Genomic DNA, 7554 nt, shown 5'->3' on the forward strand with positions numbered 1-7554 from the left:
TGGCCATCACTGCTATGTTGTTCAAGCACATCTGCGCCCTTGAGCCTTGGCAGTCCTGCTTTTCCATGACAGTCTCGGGTTTGCGGGTTTTTGCTGAAGCTGGGCACTTTCGTATGTCTCAGATCTCACCTATCTCACACGCTCTCCTCAGGTATACTACACAAGTCACTTTCACCTCCCCAGGCCACTGGAAAGAAGAAACCACTATGTGGCAACAATTGCCTAAACCGAACCAGAAAAATTGAAATCTTGTGGTTGAATATGAAGTCATACTACTTCACCCGTTTCACCAATTTACTGAGCACTTTCCCAGGTGTTTGGGGTTCACAAAGATGAAAAGCAGTGTCTCTGACTTTAACGATATAACAGTTTTCAAATTCTTTCATGAAATTCATCAAATTTAATCCTTGAGTTAAGACCATTCTCTGTGGCGAAAGCGCAGGTGATGCTGCACATTCCTGCTTGACCGTCGAACATTGTAGAACTCAGAAAGGCAGCCTGATTCACAGAGTATCGTATGCAGTCAGGGGAAATGCCGGAAATACCACCAAAGATTCAATTTCAGTAATCTTTTACATTACTCCACTCTGATTCTAAGTCCAAGGGCTTCCTTCAGAAAGGAACTTGGAATGATTTTGGTCTATCAGCCAACAGGTGGGAATAATTTGAGTTTGGGGGACCCTTCTCTACAATGATACAATAACAGATGTTGCCCCACTTCACACCTTGTAAACATGGCACTGCCTAATCATTGTCTGAGAGGATGTAATCAGTGATAGTCCCCATCATCTTGGTATGGAAGGAACTCATTCTTTGGGGTAGGCGGTTCTCGATGCAACTACCAACCTCCAACAGCTCAAATATGACATTAATCTCCATGTGCCTCCATTTTCTGAGTTCTGATAACCTACCTTGTAGGACTGGTAGAAGAGGTGAGTGAGATAGCTCATAGAAAATGCACGGCCTTGTGGCTGGCCCTCGGACCCAGGGGAGCGGCTCCAAAATCCTTAACCACCTCCACACGTGCAATAAACAAATGTTTACTGAGTACCTATCCACACAAGTCAGAGCTACAGATAGAAATAACATCTAATCCTTTAAGAATTTGCTTCTGTGCCACTTGGTAGGGGCGGAGACTTTGCTCCACTACAGTCTTCTGTTTAGAAGAAGAAAGGGAAGGCTGGGAAACTGGGAATGGGGAGCAATCCTCCTCCACTGCCACCTCTAGAGGTCAGAGGAAGTGAGGCCAAATTCCCTTTTGGATTTCATTCCACTGGGCTGAATGGTGGGCTTGTGGCCAGGAACGGGACATTGCCTTACTCTTCTCAGATGCAGCTGCGAGAGCTGCATCCAAAGGGAACTCTTATTTCCTATGTCTTTTGTTCCCTGACATTTTCAATTTCCATCACAGGAGCATTTTCCAGTCATCTGCTTTGCCTTTATCCCAAAATTAATTTCCTGGGAAGGTGCAAGATGCTGTGAACATGTGGCGCAAGCGCTCAGGGCCGTCCCTCCCCACTGGGCCTTCCTCGTGGGACGCGGTTGAGAGGCCACGCTGTCTTCACCCTGAGACACAGCAAGTGCCCACATCTGTCCAGGTCACCTTTTCTTTCCCCAAATACCTAGAGTGTGTTTCATACTTCACCTGCCATTCCGACCTCAAATAAAGCTAACCTGACTGGGGTAGAAGAAATGTGCTGAGAATCACTGGGGCATGTCTGTTGCTCCAGACGGCTCGGGCACAGAGCTTCCGATGGACCTCAGAAGGACTCTTTCCAATTCATTGTGTGCACCCAAAAGTCGTGACAGTAGTAAAGCACCAAAGAATAAATATTGATGTGTTTGTGTGTGTGTGTGTTTGTGTGTGTGTGAGAGAGAGAGAGAAACAGAGACAGAGACCGAGAGACAGAGAATAAATAGCTGTTGTGATTGCCCTGTTTTGGAGAACAAGCGTTTTTACTTAAGAAATTTCAAAAGTACTCCAAAATAAACGTGAACACGTACACTCAGAGCAACCAAAAGCATTTTCTCAGACTACATGTCTCCTGAGGAAAATGTGGAGATTTTGCTTCTGGCCAGACTGGAACCTGTCCCCGTGCCCACCTCACTCTGCCAAAGCTTTGATCCTAAAGAAACACTTCAGGATTCCAAGCTCAAACCCACAATAGCAGACCTTGTGGTAGATGTATTTCACATTCATGATGTTCCTAATTCACACCAACTCTCCCAAACCACACTCAGTACGACGTACATACCACACGTCCACTCACATTTTCCCCTTCACCAGCCCCAGCCCCCACCACGCACTTCACAAACACTTTTGTTGTTTTTAATCAAACCTGCTCCACATTCGCCAGACTTCAAGAGCTCCTAAAATTTCAAATCTCCTCCAAACTATCTCCCACTTAGACTGGAAGCGAGACAGAATTTTCTCCAGCGTCAGAGTTCCAAAAATGAAACTCTCACCTTTCGCCAGGCTGTGCACAACAAGGACAACAATGCTTCGAGTCTAATTGTTACTTTCCCTAAAGCTCAAAGCGTTTTTAACAACCAAATATTGTGTTTTCAAAGCATTATTTGGGTAAAGAGAGGGAAAAAAATGTTTTCTCATTTGCCAAACAGCAAAACCAGGGTAGGCATCCAGTAGGGTACCCCTCAGCGTGGTCCGGGAGGAGGCGGGGCAGGGAGAGAACCTGATGATTCTCGAAGATCAGATCAAAGGTCTGTGTCCCTTGGACTCCGTAGCATCTCAGTTGTTACTACTCTTTATAACCAGCATTTTTTTTTTTTAATTGCTGTTGCTGTTCTGATTCTCGGATGGATGCTTAAATTATCTTAAAATATTCCCTCCTCCCAATCATGTACCCACATCCTTCCCTCCAAACACATAAATAGTTTCCCCACCAGACTGCTAAGGCTGCGCCCAAACATGAGGGTTAGAAGCAAAGATCTCCTGCTTTTTCCTCCTCTGCCCTCTTACTCTTCTCCCGAGAAAGAAACTGACATTTACTAATCGGCTCGTACATGATGTATTTAATTTTACTTTGGTATTATCTCCCTTTAGGACTAAGTGGATTCTTTATTCTCAAAGTTTGCAAGATGCGGGGCTGAGCTGTGAATCCCGGAGTTCTCACCAACTCCAAAATCTGTATGTTATTTCTCCTTCTTTTTTCCCTTCTAAGTTTTTTCCTATGTTCATTTTAAAACATGTTTAGGCCATACTAATCTTCTAAAGAGATGCTCAGAAAATGGGACAAAATGAGTATCTTCATCCTTGTTATGGACACTGAGACTTTAAAGTTTTGTTTTATTTTCTTTTTTGGTTTTCCTTAACATTTTATTGCCTTTTTTTTCTCCTTCTTTTTTTGTTTTGTTTTGTTTTGTATTCCTAAGCATTAAGTCGACTGAGCTAACATTCTTATTCCAGGGGCTGGGAATAAGATGAAAGCCAAGAGTCTGACTTATTTCTTCAGGGATTCATTCAAATCATACAAAGCTATTTATTGACTTGGCCTTTCCCTTCCAAAGACCCTAATTTAGAGTGATTTGATTTCATTACTGGTGATTGGTAGAGTTTACTTCATAGAAACGGTCTATACATTCCCTTGGAGAAATATAACAGTCGTCACCAGCTGAGATGACCCATGAATAAAATGGGTAAAATGCATTCTACAGAGGAAGAATCTGTAAGAGAGATTATTTTTAGAGGGAAAAGATGATTGTTGGAGATAATAACATGCCTTAGGCTAGATATGTCATTTGGTCTCTTTACATAGCTTCTCCAGGACGGAAAATACTTTTGTTTTTCCCCTCAATCTGATACACATAATCATTACAGAAGAAAATATGTGTAGACTAAAAAACAAATAGAATAAACAAACACAATTCCATTCCACCCTCCCAGATATAATGACAGATAGACACTGTGATGTACAGGGGCGCCTGGGTGGCTCAGTGGGTTAAGCCTCTACCTTCCGCTCAGGTCATGATTCCAGGGTCCTGGGATCGAACCCCACATCAGGCTCTCTGCTCAGTGGGGAGCCTGCTTCCCCCTCTGTCTCTGCCTGCTGCTCTGCCTACTTGTGATCTCTCTCTGTTTGTCAAAAAATAAATAAAATCTTTAAAAAAAAGACACCATGATGTACAAACTTCTAGCTACTTACTTTGCACATATAATTTAACAGAAATAGAATCATAGCATAATATATCTTTGAAACTTGCATTTTCTCATTCAAATTAAGAATACCTACTGCTATCAGTAAGGAAACATTGTAACCGCATAATTAAAGACCTTACAGTGTGATATTATGTGCTATACCATCACCTATTTATCTTGTCCTTTAGGATTAGACAATGAAAGTATTTCCATTTTTTTCAACTTTAAACAATGATACAGGGGCACCTGGGTGGCTCAGTGGGTGAAGCCTCTGCCTTCGGCTCAGGTCATGATCCCAGGGTCCTGAGATCGAGCCCCGCATAGGGCTCTCTGCTCCATGGAGAGCCTGCTTCCTCCTCTCTCTCTGCCTACTGTGATCTCTGTCAGTCAAATAAATAAATAAAATCTTAAAAAAAACAATGATACAAAAAATATACAAAAGCCCTTACATAAGGGGAAAATGAGAGATGGCAACACATGTTTGGAAGTTAAATTGTTGATTAGATTAAAAGTACAAAACATTTTGAAGTTTTTGATAGATGTCATGGCATTATTTTTCTAAAAATTATACTACTCTACATAGAAGTGTATGACTGTGTTCCTTTCTCTAAACCCAAAGATTGAAGGAAATAAGTGTTATTTTGTTGTTTTAATATGGATTGCTCTAATTAGCAATAATGTTGAGTAATTTTTGATATGCATGTTGCTGTATGTACTTCTTATTTTGTAAATCGTTTATCATTTTCTTTTGATCACTGTTTTCTACCCTACCAAGGACTAGTTGGTCACTTACTGAACTGTACAAACTTGTATTATTTTGATTTAGTAATAGATTGTAATATGTGTTGTGAATATTTTTTTCCACTCTCTCCTTTTTGCCTTTTTATTTTTCTTATGGTGCTTTATGTAACAAACTAAACTGACTACATTTCATGGTAGTCGAATTTATCAGCATTTCTTTATTTGCTTTTCCCTTTTGGCTTCGGATTTAAACCATCCTGAGGATTTTTAATCAACTTTGAAGAAGTCCAACTGACGATACCTAAGCTCTCTAGAAACGCATTCAGAATTTCTGTGCATCTCTAGGATACGGGTTTTCAAACCATGCTTCCATGGAACCCCACTTGTTCAGTTTCAGCCAAGGTGCTTTGCCATTAAATATGAATAATAAGTCTCCCCAATTTTTCGGAAAAATTAATTGAATGGAGTCTCTTTTAATTCTAGGTTTTCCCACCACATTTAAAAAAAATGTTTGGTTATAGCTACTTGTTGTCTTTATTGCTATCTAATAAAACCTGGTGTCATTATATATTCTGTTATTTTAGATTTAATATGTCAATATTAAATGGTGTTGTGCAAAGATCACTATTACTTCCAGATGTTCCACTAACTGACAAGTTCAAGGATCTCTAGTGTATGCTGCATGTTTGCTTCGGTTGAAAACCACAGGAGAGATAATGTTCATAACACATACAAATTAGAAAATTGAAGGCAAAGAATTTTGCTATAACTGCTGATCACTTCTTACTTTCTCAAAAACCCTATGCCTTGATTATAAATATCACAGACACGTGCATTCGATGAACTTGATTGCCACCCTCCTGTGAAATTATAATTTTCTGATGGGCTCAAATGACTTTCCTAAAGGAAAGATACTTTTTTTTTTCTTTAACCACAAGAATTATTATTTTTGACATCAGAAATATAAATGGGACAAGGAAAGTTATTCCTTGCTTTTTAATGCTTCCAGAGGCAGTCTTTATTGCCGTATTGAGTCTGTGAAAAACATATACAAAGCCATGTTTGAGCTAGCACTCCCAAATAGAAGCTTTGAAAATACACACCTATAAAATGCATGCATTTCCGGAACTGGTAGCTGCTTTATTCAACAGACCATTAAAAGCCCACTTAGAGAGGCTCTCACAGGCTCATGTACACTGCAGGTACTTAAAGCTGATGAACCCAGCATAGCAAGAAACAAAATAAAACAAAAAGTTGGACCAACATCTACTAAAATTTACAGAGGAAAAAAAACTCTTTCCCCAGACCTAAATTTCCTCCAACACCAACACTCTTATAAAGAACAGGTAATGTGACAAAATTGCCCCACTTCCAATCTCCCAGCCAAAAATCCAACACCCCTCCTCCCCTCCAAGTATCAATCATCAGCCCAGGCAAGGAAAATGAACTTTTAATCAATAACAGCTACTGTTTCTTGTACCAAGACTGTTTATGATTTAAAAGGGGAAAAAAATTAAATCAATCCTGATGTGAATGTTTTCCCTCTTGAAAAGAAAAAGTAACACCCTGTGTCAGAGACGGGGGTGTAGTTTCACATGTTTTAAGAATATATTAAAATGAAATAAATTTGCACTTGCTTTTGCCCTCATTAGCTCTAGACAGAAGAGCGACTGCATTGAGGAATCATGTGAGGCTGACAGCTTCAACTCGGTCTTCACACGATTGCATTTCCTGTTTACATTCATACATTGGTGCGGATTCATAGAGCTAGCAGGGAATTTGGGGACCATCTGTCCAAAGATGGCTGCTTTGGGAGCCCTGTCACTGGAGCTGTTTAGGAAAGAGGACGAATCAGCTGAGAAGTAGTAGAGAGAATTTGAACCATGGGAGGGTTTTTAGATTATGTTAGTGTGGGAAACTGATTAGATGCGGAAGCCTAAAATATGGAACCTACAAAAGTAGATCTTCTCTGGCAGAAGATTCTTCCCCTCTCCCTGTCTATATCCAAAAGGCCACCCTTGACTGAAATCGCCAGGGTTTTGCTAAAAAGGTTTGTGAACCCCACTACCAGACACCTTTAAGGACCCCCCCAGGTGTTCTGATTCTTCCCTCACTGTTGCTTCCCCTCCTCTAGGCTACATCCATGTAGGTCCGGCTAAATGCCATAACCCCTCATGATACTAGGAGTCAGGTCTTCCTACATCTTGAGTTTCCCTGTAGCCAGAGAGGAATCACACTGGACTCTTCATGAAGACTGCTACCTTATTTTGGCATGTTTGTGCAAACCAGAAATAACTTCCCTACAGATTACTGAAATGAAATCATCTTTCACCTAATTTGGAGGGGCTACACACAGACTTTTGCCCAGTTTTAGAGAGCAATGAGCCAGAGGGCAGGGGTGGGAGGAATGATGATGGGAGTGATTTCTCGACTGTTTTCTTTTACAGCTTGCTGAAATGGAACAAATCAATCCTGTCTTGCTTATTTATAAAACCTTAACACCAGCGGGGTGGGAGAGAATTAATGAGACCAGGCACAAGGAATGTGGAAATTTTCATTTCTAAACTGCTGGCACACAGACATGCCTTAGTGTCTTTTCAAGGACGCTGAAGAAATGAGTTTTCTGCTTCTCACAACTTTCAGTAGAGAACATGCAT

Source organism: Lontra canadensis, unplaced genomic scaffold, assembly GCF_010015895.1.
Source record: "Lontra canadensis isolate GAN:19392208 unplaced genomic scaffold, GSC_riverotter_1.0 scaffold24, whole genome shotgun sequence".
NCBI classification, from domain to species: Eukaryota; Metazoa; Chordata; class Mammalia; order Carnivora; family Mustelidae; genus Lontra; species Lontra canadensis.